The following is a 17,046-nucleotide window of genomic DNA, read 5'->3' as shown; positions in this document are numbered from 1 at the left end:
TAGAGTTCAGCAAAATTCTCCCAGGGGGTTTGAACAATGTAGCCCAGAAGCAAGTATTTTTATTGGGGGGGGGGGGGTGGGTTAAGAAAAAATTAGAGGTTCTGGAGCTCCACTCCTGTGAGCTCCTGCCCAAAATGAGGCCTGCCAGTTAGACATATTTAAAAAAATAAAAATAGATATGTATCACTACCAGTATGTACTCTTTGAACGAATCGTGGGGTACATACAAGTAGTTAATAATAATGGAACTGTGAGTTTGCATTGTGTCCCAAAGGGCAACTCAACTGCAATCTTTGCGTCTTGGAGTATTATTAGTAAGCCTAATAGGGCTACCTTATAAACACTGTCAGACCTCTATCTGCTGTTCTTATGCTTGCTTGATGGAAGCAGATCTGTTTTCCACCACACAGACTGCTGGCCATGAAACCTGGTCATGCTCAGAATCTCTCACAGCTAAGGGACAGAGCCCATGCTTTGCATGCAAAGCACACAGTTCATTCTCTGGCACCTGCAGGTTAAAAAGGATCTTGGGTTGTAGCTCTGGAAAAGAGTTCTCTGGAGAGCTAATACCCATCGCTGTAGACAAGATTGATCTATAGATGGTCTGATGGCATCATATGGGTTGGTTAAGGGTAGGCATTATCCTGATCGGTCTCTGTACTACATGTTGCTTCCAGGGTTGTCATTATTGTTTTGGTATGAGCAGGACATGTTAGATGACTTTGATATAGCCTTGATTTTGCCCAGAGAGGGCTTCAGGTGGGGTCTTGACCTACATGCTCCATTCATTCTTGGAGTCTGTCAGTGGCTCATTATCTTTTCTAGAGAAAGCCCACCAGATATCTAATTTCAGAAGCCCCTCAGTGATGCTTACCTGTCATGTTTTTTTTTATTTTGGAATAAAATCAGGCCACAGCTTTTATTGATTACGAACCCAGAAAGCATTGGCGAAGCATGGATTCAGATCTAAGGAAATCGAATGACCTGCCTGCCATTCGATCAAGCCGTACCACAGCCCGCTTGCTGGGGAAAGCAATCTGGCCCGTTTAGTTGAGACTTTGGCCGCATTTTCCTAGTCATATGCAAAGTGTTAGCTGTTGTAAGGTCAGACTGTAAAGGGCCAACAGTGTCGTTTATACATTCACCACTAAATCACCTAAGTAGTTGATAACTTGCGAACCTGATTTAAGTCTTTCCCCTTCTTAAAAACAAAAAAAAAAGGATCTTCCTGGAATTGAATTATATTTTTCTCTGCAGTTCTCTTGTGAGGAGCTTGATAATGTAAACAAATAGCACTTCCTCCCATTGACGTGATGTTGTGAAAAGGAAAGTTAACTTGAAAATGAATGGTTATGCCAGTTCTGAACCTTTGAACGTTTGAAGGCATGGAGATGGGCTGAAAAAAATGCAGTAGATAACATCCCCCCCCCACTCCCCCCAAAAAGCTGATGGAAACACTCAAGTAGCGTACAAGATCTGACACAAATGGATTTTGTGTTGACAATCTTATATGCTGACTGGACCTTCAGACTTCAGTGTAGTCATTAGAAAAACAACCGGTGTTTCCCTTCTTGCCTAGGTAATCGAAACAGAAATTATCTATAAGGGATCTCTGTGAGAGTGCTATGTCTATAAATACTAAAGGTTTAAAGATTTACATAGGAATTATTTTACCCTTGAATGTTCAACAAGGATTTTTTTTTTTTTTTAAAAAATCTGATTATCTTGGTTTAAACTGACAGTAAATAACAAATTATATTTTATGTGCTGTAGAGGAATTGTCAACTTTTTAGACCTGTCGTTCAGTGTTAAGCGCTCTTTGGGGGAGTTAAATGAGATATTAAAATTGATTTTCTTCCTTTTTATCTTATCACATCCAAAATGTCCTTTTTTTGAAATGTGCATTACTCCACTCCTTTAGTGGAATGGGAAAAGTCAGGGATGATAAGGAATCAGACACAGTGGAACTTAGGAACTGTGGTCACCTTGAGCCCCCTTTTTGCAGGGGCTTTTTTTCGCTGAAATACAGTAGAGCTGGTCTGCGATTAGCTGTTTACATATGGCAAGTAGAAATGAGCTATAGGCAACCAAGCAAAGAAGCTTTCATAAAGCAGATCCATTTTTTGATTTTTTTTGCTTTCCGACTTAAAAAGTGCCACAGCCTTCTTGCATGCAGGCTGTTCTAACTTTTATGGTCTCAGGTTTGCAAGACAGCTATGGATATTTATTTAAGCACTGGTTATTTGTCCAGACAGGGATTTTTTTCCTGAAAAAAAATGGGTGCCAGAACTCTCAAGAGGGAAATGAAGGCGAAACACACGGGATTCTTCGAGACAATATTATTTTCCTGCACTGCAGATTTGCCTCTTTTTTAAAGCAGTCTCAAAACATTAGACATGTCACCAGCTTTCTCAGTTATTTTTTGGGTCTTGCCTTTGGTGCCTGATACTTAATAATAATAATAATAAATTTTATTTATATCCCGCCCTCCCCGCCAAAGCAGGCTCAGGGCGGCTAACAGGACATGGTGTGTGTACCATGATTATTATACAAGTCAATTATAAAATACAGATAATAAATACATTTAAAAAACAGTACATAACATTTTTAAAACTACAATAAATTAAAGGTGCTACATTCAGTAAGGTATACTCAGATGGCTAGATGTCGCTTTCAGGGTTCTTTATAGGCTTTGTTGAAAGAGGGTGGTTTTGCAAGCCCTGCAGAACTGGTTAAAGTCCCGCAGGGCTCGCACTTCCTCCGGTAGCTGATTCCACCAGTGGGGGGCCATTATTGAGAAGGCCTGCTCCCTCGTTACTTTCAGTTTGGCCTCCTTTGGTCCAGGGATCTTTAGAAGACTTTGGGAGCTGGATCTCAGTGCTCTCTGGGGAACATGTGGGGAGAGGCGGTCCCTAAGGTAGGCAGGTCCTCAGCCATATAGGGCTTTAAAGGTAATAACCAGCACCTTGTAGCGAACTCGGAATATAATTGGAAGCCAGCGCAGTTCCTTCAGCCCAGGCCGCACATGTTCCCACCAAGGTAGTCCCACTAGCAGCCTGGCCGCCGCATTCTGCACTAGCTGCAGCTTCCGAGTTCGGCACAGGGGCAGCCCCATGTAGAGGGCATTACAGTAGTCTAATCTCGAGGTGACCGTTGCATGGATCACTGTTGCTAGGTCGCTACGTTCTAGGAAGGGGGCCAACTGCCTCGCCCTTCTAAGATGGAAGAAGGCGGATTTAGCAGTGGCTGTTATCTGTGCCTCCATTGTCAGGGAGGGCTCCAGTAGCACTCCCAGGCTCTTAACCCTGCGCACTGGTATCAGTGACGCACCGTCAAAGGCTGGTAGGGAGATCTCCCCCCCCCAGCTTGCCGCGACCCACGCAAAGGACCTCTGTCTTTGCTGGATTCAGCTTCAGCCCACTCAGCTTAATCCAATCCACCATGACCTGCAATGCCCGGTCCAGATTTATAGGGGTGTCAGCGGTCCGGCCGCCCATCAATAGATAGAGCCTTGATGATGGCCTTGAAGCAAATGTGTTTTAACATACTTTGTTGGATCAGAGACTGTCTCGGTTCCCTGGTGCCCCTCATGAACTTTTAGACATTTTTTGATAATTTTGTTTCCACAAAAAGGTTTTGGAACTTAGTACACTCCCCCAGAAAAAAAAAATCCCTGTGTTCAGGAGAGGGAAGGTGGTATGGTATAGCCTGCTCTTGTCAGATCTCAGAAGCTAAGTACAGTCACTACTTGGATGGGAGACCACCAGGGAAGACTGCAGAGAAAGGTCATGGCAGACTACCTCTCTTCTCTTGAAAGCCACTTGCTGCGGTTGCCATAAGCCAGTTGTTACTTGATGACATTTACATAGGTACATATTTGTTTAGGGCTGCCAGGGGGAAAGATATACAGCTCTTATTGAGAAAATAAAAGTTGAGTTTACTTTATAGTCATAGTTCACTGATTTGCAATTAGAATATGTTCTGAAGTTATGACACATGATATTTGCAATAAAATCAGATGATACAGTTGTAAATAGAGATGGGCATGGAATGAAAAATTGTGGTTTGTTTCGTGGTTCCTTGGATTGCCTGATTCGTAGGTTCATTTCAGTTTGGTTTTTTTTTTCTAGTATCCCATGACAATTAATGGTTTGTTGGTTCAGGAAGGGGTAGAATGGCTCCCAGGTGGGCTAGCAGACTCTTCAGTGGACTTTCCTCTACCTTCTCTCTATATTTTGTGAGAATTGGATTGGGGTGGGGGGTACAGCCCCCCAAAACAGGTGCCCCTAGGTGGTTTCCTAGTTTGGAAGGGCTAGAGATGTGAAACTGGGATCAAACTCTTCAGCAGGATCTCCTCTATCTGCCAGGCTTTCTGGAAAAACAAACCAAAAAATGACCCAAATGAACTGCCTAGAAAAACAGCTGGTTCATTTTCCAGTTGGAGCACAACACAATCTTAACAAACCTGTTTGAAACACACCACAAATCAGCCCATTTTGAGCATGAATTGTGATAATCTGTGAGGTAAGTTAAGATGAAAGACTGCGACTGATCCAAGGTGGGTCAATGAACATGACAGAGGAAGATTGAATCTAGGTTTCCCGGATCCCAGTCCAACAAGTCTAGCCACTATCCTCTGCTGTGTTTGTGTGTGTGTCTCTCTCAGGATGCTGAATCAGCTAGAACATTTATCTGATCCAGAACAGCTGCTACTTATGTTCTTAATGTGATTGTGACTGATGTGTCAAAAACAGTCAACTGCAGCTGTTGGCAAGAATATTTCTTTGGAAAAGGGTTTATGACATCATTGTCTCATCCTCCATGTTAGCCTCACAGACTGAGACATACAACTGAACTCATTCTGCAGTAGCAGTCGCTCTGCCCCCAGGCTTCTGCTTTCCCCGGATCAAGCAATCGATTCCCCACCAGTTGCTGTGTAGTCACATTTTGACCTGTGGCTCTCTCCAGTTCCCCCCACATCTTCCTGATCTTGTTTGTTAGAGATTGGGAAGATGTGGGGGAATTGGCGGGAGCCACGGGTCAAACTGTGGCTGTGCAGCAACTGATAGGGAATCAATCACTTGATCTGGGGAAAGCAGAAATGGGCAGAGCAACTGCTACTGCAGAATGGAACTTGATCTAAAGTCACCTTGAGTTCCCATGGCTAACTGGGAATTCAAACCTGGTCCAACGCTCTAACCAATAGCTACTGACTAGTAATAATATGTGAGGTGACCATACTTCCCTTTTACGTGTGTTTGCGCATAAGTAGCCACGGATTTACACCCGTCCCCACACAGCTTTTGAGCCTATATACAGGGATGCTTGCTCTCAGGCAGCCCCACCCCTACTCACATGTGCCTGCTGGCTGGTGAAAAGAGGAGCTGACCTTCATTTGCTCCTCCTACACACTGCAGCTTATGTGCCTGTGTGAGAGAGGAAAGGAAAGCTTGGCTTTGAATCTCCCGCACAAACCAGGAAGGAACGATTAAGGGAGCTCTCTGTGTGTGTGTGAGTGGGTGTGTTTAAATAATCAAGGTTGGTGGGGGTTTTAAAAAGTGAGGGGTGGATGAGTGTGTGTGTGTGTGACTGCTTTTGCTTGTTTCCTGGAAAGTAAATCTCCTGGATCTCTGCTCTGGGTCTTCTCCCAAGTAAGTCAAAGCTATTGGTGGGTGGGTGCAAGGAAATAGCCATTCTGAGTTTCTCCTCTGTTAAATACTTTGTTCAGTGGAAAGAACAAGGACTCCCAGAGTAGTAGTCAGCATCTTTTTACTCAAGTGATTTCGACTATGCACAATCATGGAAACCCTAGACCAGGGGTCCTCAACCTTTTTAAATAGGGGGCCAGTTCACTGTCCCTCAGACTGTTGGAGGGCCGGACTGCCGTTACTGTACAAGGCCGCGGGCCGTTAGTTCTCCGTCTTCTGCATCTCTCTCCCTTCCCCACACCACACACCCTGGCCTGGAAACTCACCTCACCTTGGTATCACCTCACACTCTGTCTCCGCCGCCTCAGCCCAGTGCCGGAAGTGTGCGTTGCTAACGCAAGTTTAGGTTGAACGTCACTTCCGGTCTGATTTTGCCATAACCCAGAGGGCCGCATAAACGTCCTCAGCGGGCCGCAGGTTGAGGACCCCTGCCCTAGACCTTGGCCTAGTAATATACAGTAAGACTCCACCCCGCTCCCGACCCATAGGTGCATTCAAACTGTCCCACTAGCCCCTATAGGTGGTCCAAGGAAGCCCATCCAATCAGCTTGCAGCTGCTACAGTCCTGGTGTTTTACTGTTTTCAGGGTTGATGCTCACGGAGTCTCTGGGTTCCAATTCATGGACATAACACACCTCTCCCCTAAGTTTGAAAAAACACCCCAGCGGACATAGTCCTGGAGATATGCTGGTCTCCGTTGTTTCCGGTGCGAATGCCGGGGCTCCTTGTGAGCAAACGCTTGTGCTAATGCACTGTCCTGGGTAGTGGGAACCACTTCCGCGGGGGCGGAAGGTGAAGCCATGGCTGGAAGGTTCATGGTGACTGATGCGGGTGTAGCTGACACCTCACGGTTGGGTTGCTTACCAGAGTCTGGGACTTCATAAGAACATAAGAGAAGCCATGTTGGATCAGGCCAACGGCCCATCCAGTCCAACACTCTGTGTCACACAGTGGCAAAAAAAAAATTATTTATACACACACACTGTGGCTAATAGCCACTGATGGACCTCTGCTCCATATTTTTATCTAAACCCCTCTTGAAGGTGGCTATACTTGTGGCTGCCACCACCTCCTGTGGCAGTGAATTCCACAATTCCACATTACAGTTACTTCCTTGGCAGTACTCACATTCAGAAGCAGCGGTGACGGCTCCCCATGGCAGTCCTCTGTGGCGACAGGCAGCAACTCCAGAGCTTCTGGCAGGAGGCAATGGCGCAGCTAGTCGATGTGTCTTCTCCAGACTTGACTGTCATTGGTGGAGACCTCGTACAAGATGGGGCCAGTTACTTTGATGACCTGTGCAGGGAGCCAAGTGGGTCCACTGGAGAAGTTCCGGGCAAATACGGGGTCTCCTGGGAAGAACCCTCAGAGTGCCTCATGGACCTTGGGCAGCTGGCGTTGTTCCAGGACCCTATCAGGTTGCAGGTGATCAAGGCATGTTGTGAGGCGCTGCCCCATGAGCAGTTCTGCTGGGCTGTGGCTGGTTGCTGAGCTCGGGGTTACCCAGTTGCTGAAAAGGAAGGCTACCTGGCAGTAGTCAACAGCCCCCCTGGATGATCTGGCACAAAGAGTCCTTGGTTGTGCAGACCATCCTCTCAGCTTGCCTGTTGATGGCTGGGTGGAAGGGTGCAGAGCGCATGTGATGGATGAGGTAGCAGCCCAGGTTCTCCTGGAACTTACTGGAGGTGAAGGCAGTTATGTTGTCTGTGACAACAGTGTCTGGCAACCCATGGGTGGAGAAAATCCAGTTTAGGGCCCAAATGGCCACCGTTGAGGAAGTGGATGTGACCGGCGCCAACTCATAGGTGCATTCAAACTGTCCTACTAGCCTCTTGTAGGTGGTCCAAGGCAGCCCATCCAACCAGACTGTGGCTGCTACAATCCTGGTGTTCTGTTGTTTGCAGGGTTGAAGCTCACAGAATCTCTGGGTTCCATTTCATGGACAGATTTCCTCCTTGGGGAAATCTGAGCAACAAAACCACCCCAAGGTAGTCTCATGTCTGGCAAGCCTCTTTTTCCCTGCTCAGAGAACATACGTATCCTGTAATCTCCTCCTTTCTCCTCTCTCTTGATAAGCAGACTGGGAATTTGGGGGCAGCTTTGTGTGCATGCAAGCTCAAAGCTCCTCCCCCACATCCGAAAGAATCTGCCAGTCCTTGTAGGAATGCCATTGTGGGAAGAGCTCGGTGTCTGTTCCAGGAAGGAAGAATTGGGCTGGTGGATCAGTTTGCTGAAGGAAGCTACAAAACCTTCCTCAGGGATTTTTCCTTAACTAACTATAACCAACTCATACAATCACAAACCTCTCCTCAGCTCAAAATACACATGCCGAATAAGGAATGTGTATTTTGAGCTGAGGAGAAGTTTGTGAATATATGAGTTGATTATAGTTTGTTAAGGAAAAATCCCTGAGGAAGCTGTGAACGTGAAATACTTCACAAGCCGGCAGAGGTGTCGGAGTGGTGCTGCTTTGGTAGCTCATGAAGGATTTTGCTTTGGCAGCTTATGGAAGAGCATGACTACACTGAATTCCAAGCAACCTGGATTTATTATAAGAGCTACTGAAGTGGATTTCCTGCCAGGTTTATGGATACAATATCTGAAGTTGGACTGCATTTTTGAACTGGAAAAAAACCAAAAACCCTGGAAGAAAGTGATTTGTGTACACAGTGATTTATATTGGGTGCTGGATGTTTATGAATGGTGTGTAAATTTTGTTGATTGTATGGTGTGAATTCTATTGTATATGTATTTCTATGATTAGTATGTATATTTCAATAATTTGAATATTGGCTTGCACAGTTTATTTCTTTACTCAAGTCCACAAAATCAGCATTGCTGTCAGATGGCCATCTAGCCTTTCTTTAAAAACCTCCAAAGAGACCTCACCACCTCCAAGGAAGCCTGTTCCACTGAGCCAGGGAAATAGCCAGGGGGCTACTGCCACCATAATGCAATTAGATGGCAAGGCCTGGCCCTGCTTTGAGTGTTTCCTCACAAGCCATGGCTCTTTCCTGTCACTCCCTCTCTCCCTCCTCCCCTCAGCCTCACCCCTAGCCAGAGGCTATTGCTAAGCAATCATCTTCTGTCAGTAAAGAGAGAGGCCTCAGGTGAATAGAATGGGATACAGTCCACCCTCCAAAGCAGTTCTTTTCTCCAGGATGGGGAGCGAGATCTGTTGTCTGGAGTTCAGTTGTGATATCAGGAGATCTTCAGGCTCCACCTGGAGTTTGGCTATACTAGGCCTGGCAGCACCCTCTGCGTGACTTGATGCCACCTGACTGACATGACTTAACTAGGCCTGGCTGCTTGCTCCTGTTCAGTAGCAGCCCCCCTATGACAGCCAGTGTGACTCAGCAGTTGCCAACTTTAGGTTGGGAAATTCCTGGAGATGTGAGGGGTCTGAAGAGGGTGAGCGTGAGGAGGAGTGGGACCTCCAACAGGTACAATGCAATAGACTCCAACCTCTAAATCATACATTCCTCCTGGAGAACCACTGTTGCCAGTCTCCAGGTGAGGGCTGGAGATCATTCAGAATTACAACTGTTCTCCAGATGGCAGAGATCAGCTCCCCTGCAGGTGGGTGGGGGGGGAATGAATACTTTCAGTGGGGTGGGTGGGAAGACAGCAGATGTGAGGGGGCACTCACCCAGAGCCTCTTTCTAGAGCCTGCAGTATTTTCCTCCAGAATGGGCCTTATTCCTAGTACAAATATAGTTTGTAATACAATTGATAATAGTTTATATTTTATGTTTTCATGTTTGTTATGTTTGTAAACTAAAAAATAAAAAAAAACGTAGGCTCACAGTTTTAAAAGTTAGCACCGTTTTTGGCTCATGAAGGAAAATTTTGGCTCACAACACTTCACATCTTAGAGGGAACGTTGGAGGTGACAGCATGTTCCTTTGTTTCAGTGGAATTCTTTATATCTGAAAGGACTCTAATGAAAATACATCTACAATCTGTGGCTGCAAAAAAGTATACAACATTCGGGGACTACTTTGTAAATGTGAAATATAGTTGAGTGGTACGCTTGTATTGCTGTGGGTTTTCATTTTGTATACAACTAGGCCATTTTTTTTCTTTTTCAGGTTATTTACTATGGATAAAAAGGAATGTTTATCATTTTGGTTTCCAATACGATATGAGGCAGTGAAGTCTTTCACTGATTTGGCATTGATACAGTGATTTCATTTCAGCTGTCTGATCCTGGCTTGGTTCAGCAGCTAAAAGCAATTAGCAACAACATTCAGATTATCAGTCACTCCTTTCTAGCATCACACCACCGCGCAGGGTGAAATGAGGGTCCTGTCTTTGGCAGAAAAATTTAATAATTTGAAAACCTTTACCTAGTTTTACCTGGGTTGTGATTAATCACTGTTTCTTGCCTGCGTCTGTAGTATAATTGCCATATTTGATGGGCAGAATGAGGGACAATTTTTGCCAGTTCTCGCCTCCATGGCAAACCTCCCACTTCCTGGAGTTGTTCCTGGAGTCCCATTCCCCCAGAAGCAGCACTTCAGGAGGCACTTTTGGCTGCAGTGGGAGGGAGGAAATTGTTTGTCTGTGGAAATTTTGGCTGGATCCAAGCCATTTATGTATATCATATCCCTCTGCTCAGCAAATTTGCAAGCCATCCTCTAATTTAAGTGGCTCTTCTGCAGACAGAACAGTTACTAGAGTAAAGGCTCCTTCAGCTGGAGGAAAACATTGGAAGTGGATTGGATGTGGATTGGATGTTCACATAGGCCCTATTACGCATGGGTATTTTCCCTCACTTTCTTTGTCATTCTGCATTGATTTTCCTCCCTTCAGCTCTTATTTGCTGTCTGTTTGCTGTTTCCTTAGGTTTTCTGAGAGTGGCTTTGTGCCGATTTCCCCCTTGTTTTGCTTCCAAGCCAAAGGTAACTCAAAAGTATATAGATTCCTTCGGATTCCCCCTCCCACCCTTTTGCTGCCACTTGAAGGTCACTCTTCTGCCCCCATCAAGGTCATTCCACCCACTCTGCATCTTTTGCCACCCTCCCCCCCACCATCAGTGTACAAGCTCTATTTCCCCCTTGTTCTTTTCTTTCTTTTTACATGAGGCATGAGTGGAGGGGAGTTTAAAAGGAGCTGCGCGAGGTTTAGTTCCCTGCTGGTACTGACTTGAAGAGGGGATCAGAAAGGAGGCAAACAGCTGCGTCTCCAGTGCAAAAAAAAAAGGATTTCAGTGCTTTATGCAAGCAAAATGGGGGGATTGTCAGCATGGAATTAAATTGACATGAGATGTAAAGAGAGAGAGAGATTGGGATAGGAAGCTGAAAGCTTTGAAAACATTTTTTCCTTTAATGGTTTAGTGAACAAAGTTTTTTGGGGGAGGAACCATTTTGACAGTCTCCAGAAGCTTAACATTAAAATGGTGGCTGAGCCACATAGACCACTGAATGTAAGAATCTCTTGTGATCGATCCATATGGAGGACCGAGTGCAATCAGCTCAGGACAGGCTTTTAAAAACCATCAAGATCACAACCAGTGTGCAGGATCAAATCAGAGAATCACAAAGTGAAATCCACAGAAATTCGCAAGGAAGGTCAGGAAATTAGCATTACTATGCAGCTGTGAGAGGGCATTAGCAAAAATACCCCTTTTTCAGTTTAATGGCACAAGACTAAAACTATCTAGAGTTTCTGCTAGACAGAGGACTCCTCTCCCATGCAAATTGCAACCCTGTGCAAAGTGTGGTGGAGTTGCAGCAGACTTTGCACAGGCGCACACTTGCGCACACACACAAACATGTTGCCAACAATCACAGCTTGCAGTGCCTATGTCAGTGGATTCTACTCAATATGTTCCCCCTGTTGGGGAATTATTTTGTTCCCCCAGCAACACAAAACCAAAACCTGCAGTTACCAAAACAACCTGCAGTTATAAGAAGGCTAATACATATTCACTAATAAGTTTTAAGACCTGATAGATAAACTTTATTAGACTCCAAGGTTAGCAAAGCAAAACACTTTATTAGAGTTCAAGTTTCTCCTTTAGACAGAAGGCGTAAAATATATGGATAGAAAAGCAAAACAGTTAGATAAACTTAGAATTAAGAAAACAATTAAAAATTGAGAAGACAACAGAGTTAAGAAAACTTAAAATTAAGAAAACAGTTACACAGTTAGAATTCAGTCAAGCATAAAGCATAGTTCTACAATGAAGCAGAGAGCATACTGAAAAATCTAAGTCCCAGCAGCAACAGGGACTATACCCTATTGGTCTACATTTTCCCATTTAAAATCTAAGTCCCAAGTCTCTAGTAGAGTTATGCTCTATATTCTAAGTTAGAGCATGTTTGACTATGTGTGAGATCTCAAAGAGAAATTAACAAGGTAAGGATTGTTAATTTCTGGGCTAGACTGGCAAAGAGGTCCCTCCCTCTCATGCGGTCTGCCCCTTTTGCTCAAAAGTCCAGGGTTTATTTTTCTGTTTAAAACGATTTATTATACTGTAATATATCGTAATGACACTTATCATTTGTTATTGAAAATTAATACATATACATTACATTTTCTCCCCCTCCCCCCCTTTTGGTGACACCCCGGCAGTGTATTTTAATTAAATTGCTAAAAAAAAGGTAATCAATTTTATCTATTAAAGAATCTTCATAAAAAAGAAAACATCATAAAGCAAAAAGAGAAAAGGAAAGAAAAAAACATATGTTATAATTATAATCCGTCTTCATAATAGTCCTTTAGTCATTATCAAGAGAACGAAAAAAAATATATTCCAATAGTCTTGCTTTTTTACTATAGTCCATTTAACGTTCCTTTGGAGTTTAATTATTGTCAAAAATCGACAAATATCCTTTAACATTCCATTATTTTTCAACATATTTTTGAAATTTTCCCCACTCATTTTTAAACTTCTCTAAATCATGTTCTTTTAAGATTCTTGTAAGTTTGTCCATTTCACTCCAATGCATAACTTTTAAAGTCCATTCCCACTTTTCTGGTATTTTGTCTTGCTTCCACATATGCACATATAATATCCGAGCAGCTGAAAGCATATACCAAATTATCGTTCTAGCTTGTTTTGGAAATATTTCCATTTGTAATCCCAACAGAAAAATGTCTGGTGCCTTCTTAATATTATATCCCAAAAATTTAGAAATCTCTTGCTGAATCATTTGCCAAAATTGTTTTGCCTTTTCACAAATCCACCACATATGGTAGAAAGATCCTTCTTGTTTTTTGCATTTCCAACATCTATCCAACACCTACTTTCCTTGGCAGTTCTTTCATGATTCTTACACTGCTGCCATCCACCTCCAATGTATTTTCAAATTGTTTACTCAGCATCTTTCCCACCATATCTCTTGTCACAAATCTTACTACCACATCTCTTGGTAATTTGTTTTTTCTGGCATAGCCCGAATCTACCCTATAAATGTAGTCATAAAAATAGCTGGTTTCATCTGAGTCTTCATCCAAGAATTCAGCAATGGTTTTTATTATACATGTCCTTAAATCAATCTCAGCAGATTCAGGCACCCCTCTCAACCGTATCTGATTTTCCATTAGTTTACAGTCTTGTAGTAATGTTTTCTCCTGCATTTTTTGAATAGTGGAATCCACTGTGTCTATTCTTAAATCTTGGTCTTTCACCTTTTCTTCCACCTCCTGAACTTACTTTAACGGTGCTTGATGATCTTTTCTGAGATCTTCAATTTCCTTTTTAATTTCTTTTTTAACTTCTTCTGTACTAGATTCAATGTCTTTTTTTAACCTTCTTACTTTATGTTAATGGCTCCTTTATTATTTTTACCAATCTTGCCTCCATAGCATCCATTGCCTCCTGGCATTTAGCCATTTTTGGCTCCTTTATTTTTTTTACCAATCTTGCCTCCATAGCATCCATTGCCTCCTGGCATTTAGCCATTTTTGCTTCTTCAAGTGACCCAGCCCTCTTTCGAATCTGTTTTGCTCCTGATTTTTGCACAAACATCATTGCCTGCCCATTGCTTAAATAGGCTCCAAAGTTGACCTCACAAATTCAATTTTTAGTTACACAGTCTTGTAGATTGGACCATGCCCTTTTATATGAGCCCAAAATCGCTGTTCCCTGAGGCTCCTAAATCCAGATATTATTATTTTGTATTTCTTCAAAACGGCATCCGCGGCTTTTCTGTCCCTTTTTAAAAGTTTTTCCTTTTTTTCTCCTGGACTGCACCAAAATTGATTCAAATCATATACCGTATTTTTCGGACCATAAGACGCACTCCCCCCCCCAAAAAAAGTGGGGGGGGAGTGTGTGCGTCTTATGGAGCGAAGGTACCTTCCTCGGGGGGGGGGCGATCCGTTGCCTCCGCCCTTCGATCCCAGCGCTTGCTTTAAGCATCACAGCTGAAGCCAGGCACACAGACAAGGAGGAAGCACTCTGCCCTCTCCACAGCCAGCGCTCGCGAAGCGCTGGGTTTGCAGAGGGGGCGGGTGCTTCTTCCGTGCCTGTCTGCCTGGCTTCAGCTCTGATGCTTAAAGCAAGCGCTGGGGGCGGAGGGCGCGATCCCAGCGCTTGCTTTAAGCATCAGAGCTGAAGCCAGGCAGACAGGCACGGAGGAAGCACGCTTCCCCCTCCACAGCCGGCGCTCGCAAAGCGCTGGGTTTGCGGAGGCGGCGGGTGCTTCCTCCGTGCCTGTCTGCCTGGCTTCAGCTCTGATGCTTAAAGCAAGCGCTGGGATCGGAGGGCGGAGGGAGCGATGCCAGCGCTTGCTTTAAGCATCAGAGCTGAAGCCAGGCAGACAGGCACGGAGGAAGCACACTGCCCTCTCTGCAGCCGGCGCTTGCAAAGCGCTGGGTTTGCGGTGGGGGCAGCGTGGAGCGATCCCAGCGCTTGCTGGGAGCCAGGCAGGCAGGCGCAGGGAAGCGCTGGGATCGGAGGCGGAGGCAGCGGATCGCCCCCTAGGAGGAAGGTGCGTCCTATGGACCGGAGCGCTTTATGGTCTGAAAAATACGGTAATCCAATAGATTTCACCTTTTAATGATGATATCTGCCGGCTCCATTATTTTTTTAAATCCCATTTTCTTTTAATTAATTTTTTTAATTTTTGACCTTTTAATGGCTGCCAGTACTTCTCTATGATTTAAAATCCTAGAGAGGGCTGGGAGGCTTTCAATTTTCCCTTCTCTTAATGGCTTCTTCCTTCCTTTCTTGTCACAAAGTCTCATTTTCAATGGTTAAGAAGTCTCATGTTATTTCTATGACACCATTTCCTGTGTCGTCTTCACCAAGTCAGCAGTTCTATTTCGGAGGGGGTTGTCTGACCCAACCACATGTATTCAAAACAACATTTGTTTTTCCTCTTTTAACCTTATTCCTCCAATTTCATTAGTCCCAAAATTACCCCCTCCTTTATCTTCCTTAATTTAAGATGACGTAGTTGGATCCAGACCTTTGTTTTTTTATTTTAAATTAGTCTTATATTAGTCCCGGAGTGATAGATATAGATCTTTTACCTTTAATGCCGCTATCCTTCTGCACACTGCTCTTTTCAAAGATAGCTGTTAATCAGTTCCAAAGAAGCCTTGAGTCTTAGTGAATTTAAGTCAATTTAATGACCTCAGAAGTCCTCTGTAGACGATTGAATGCAATCCTTCTCCGGGGACTCTTCAAAGCCAAAAAGGAACCCCACTGAAATTCCTCGTCAGCCAAAGTAAATCCCCTCAGAATTTAATATGCATGTCTTGGCCTTCTCCCTGCCTGGAAGAAGTAGGCAGCAGGTGTTATGATCACCTTCTCTGCCCAGAACAGAGGCTCCAGTCTGCTCCTCGGCTGAGAAGCAGCTCAATCCTCCATGACCAAAGCCAGAAGTCAAAAGTCCAGGGTTTATAAAGGATTCAGCCCATCTCTTATCACAGGGGTGGCCAACAGTAGTTCTCCAGATGGTTTTTGCCTACAACTTCCATCAGCCCCAGCCATTGGCCATGCTGGCTGGGGCTGATGGGAGTTGTAGGCAAAAAACATCTGGAGAGCTACCGTTGCCCACCCCTGTCTTATCAGATCTATTGGGTCGACAGCTGCCCCTTAATATAAACATTTTCACAGCCAAATCAAAACAATCAGAGCCCAGATTGCCCTCAGTTTTCTTCTATCTTTCACCTACTTTTTTGGTCTTTATAAATGGCTGTTTCCTGTCAAACCATATCAGGATCATACCAAATAAGGCCTTTCCTGCCCTGAGACAGCTTCAACCTTCACACATTGACCCAGATGCTCCACTTAGGCTCTCAGTCTAAGTGCCTGATATTAGCAATATGAATTCATGATAGTGCTGAATAGCTCAGAGCTCTTGTTGTCACTTTCATAAAGAGTATGGTTAAGATCATAAAGAGGGTCAACTTAAAATAAATTCCACCCCCCCCCCCCCCCCATATTATGAGAATATGTGATTCTTTCCCATTTTTCACAGTGGCCAATAACACAGCAGAGAATCCCCTATTGAAAATGGAGCTTTGCAGCGGCTTGTCAATTTTTTTAAAAAGTCTTGTCAGTTTTAACATCCCCCCCCCCCTTTGCCTGGGTTCCTGTCTGTTCCCTTTCATGAATTAACGCTAAAATTCATGCACAAAACCTGAACCACAGGATTTAAATGGAGGGGTTTGCCTGACACTACTGTACAGCTGTGATAGGGCAATTGCATAATTAAAAAAAAAACTTTGGATGCCAACCCCCCAAATGTCACAAGTGACATTCCAGCCTGATTTAGAAAAGTGCATTTTTTAAAGTAGTCTTATATTAGTCCCGGAGCGATAGATATAGATCTTTTACCTTTAATGCCGCTATCCTTCTGCACACTGCTCTTTTCAAAGATAGATGTTAATCAGTTCCAAAGAAGCCTCGAGTCTTAGTAGCCAATCCACCAGAGGGAAAAGAACGGTGCCTAAAATGGGCAATAAATCTAAAATAACGATTAACGTCTTACTGCTCTGAAACTTTGCAGTAAGATGTGTGTGCGTAATAGGCCATAGTCCCTCACCCTCTCACCCTTACTCTGTAAAACAAATCTTCCCACTATATTCCCTTGTAAATCAGGAGTAAACTGCCCATTTTGCCTAGAGGGAAATATTCTGGTGGGCCACTGCCCTAGAGGCAGAGGCATCACTAGGGTGGGTTGCACCCTGGGGTGTAACTGATTCAAGTCACCCCCCCCTTGGGCATCACCCCTTTTGGAGGGCTGCGTCACCCCCTCCGCACACAACCCCGCCCACTTCACATGGCCCCTCCCTCATCCACCCTCTGGTCACATGACCAGCCCCCGTAATCCAAGATACCAGTTTTGCGGCATTTAAGTTTCCCCCACTCACCCAC

At 44.3% G+C, this 17,046-nt stretch overlaps 1 protein-coding gene across 2 annotated transcripts in view; it reads left to right on the top strand.

Moving 5' to 3' along the window:
• The window catches only part of LOC132576040 (mitogen-activated protein kinase 11-like), a 66,812-nt gene that overhangs the window by 18,847 nt on the left and 30,919 nt on the right, over nt 1-17,046 (top strand). The gene's annotated exons all lie outside the window — the stretch shown is intronic.

The sequence above is a fragment of the Heteronotia binoei genome, chromosome 8, assembly GCF_032191835.1.
Source record: "Heteronotia binoei isolate CCM8104 ecotype False Entrance Well chromosome 8, APGP_CSIRO_Hbin_v1, whole genome shotgun sequence".
NCBI classification, from domain to species: Eukaryota; Metazoa; Chordata; class Lepidosauria; order Squamata; family Gekkonidae; genus Heteronotia; species Heteronotia binoei.
The sequence above is the reverse complement of the archived record's forward strand: the minus strand, read 5'-3'. Positions and strand labels throughout refer to the sequence as shown.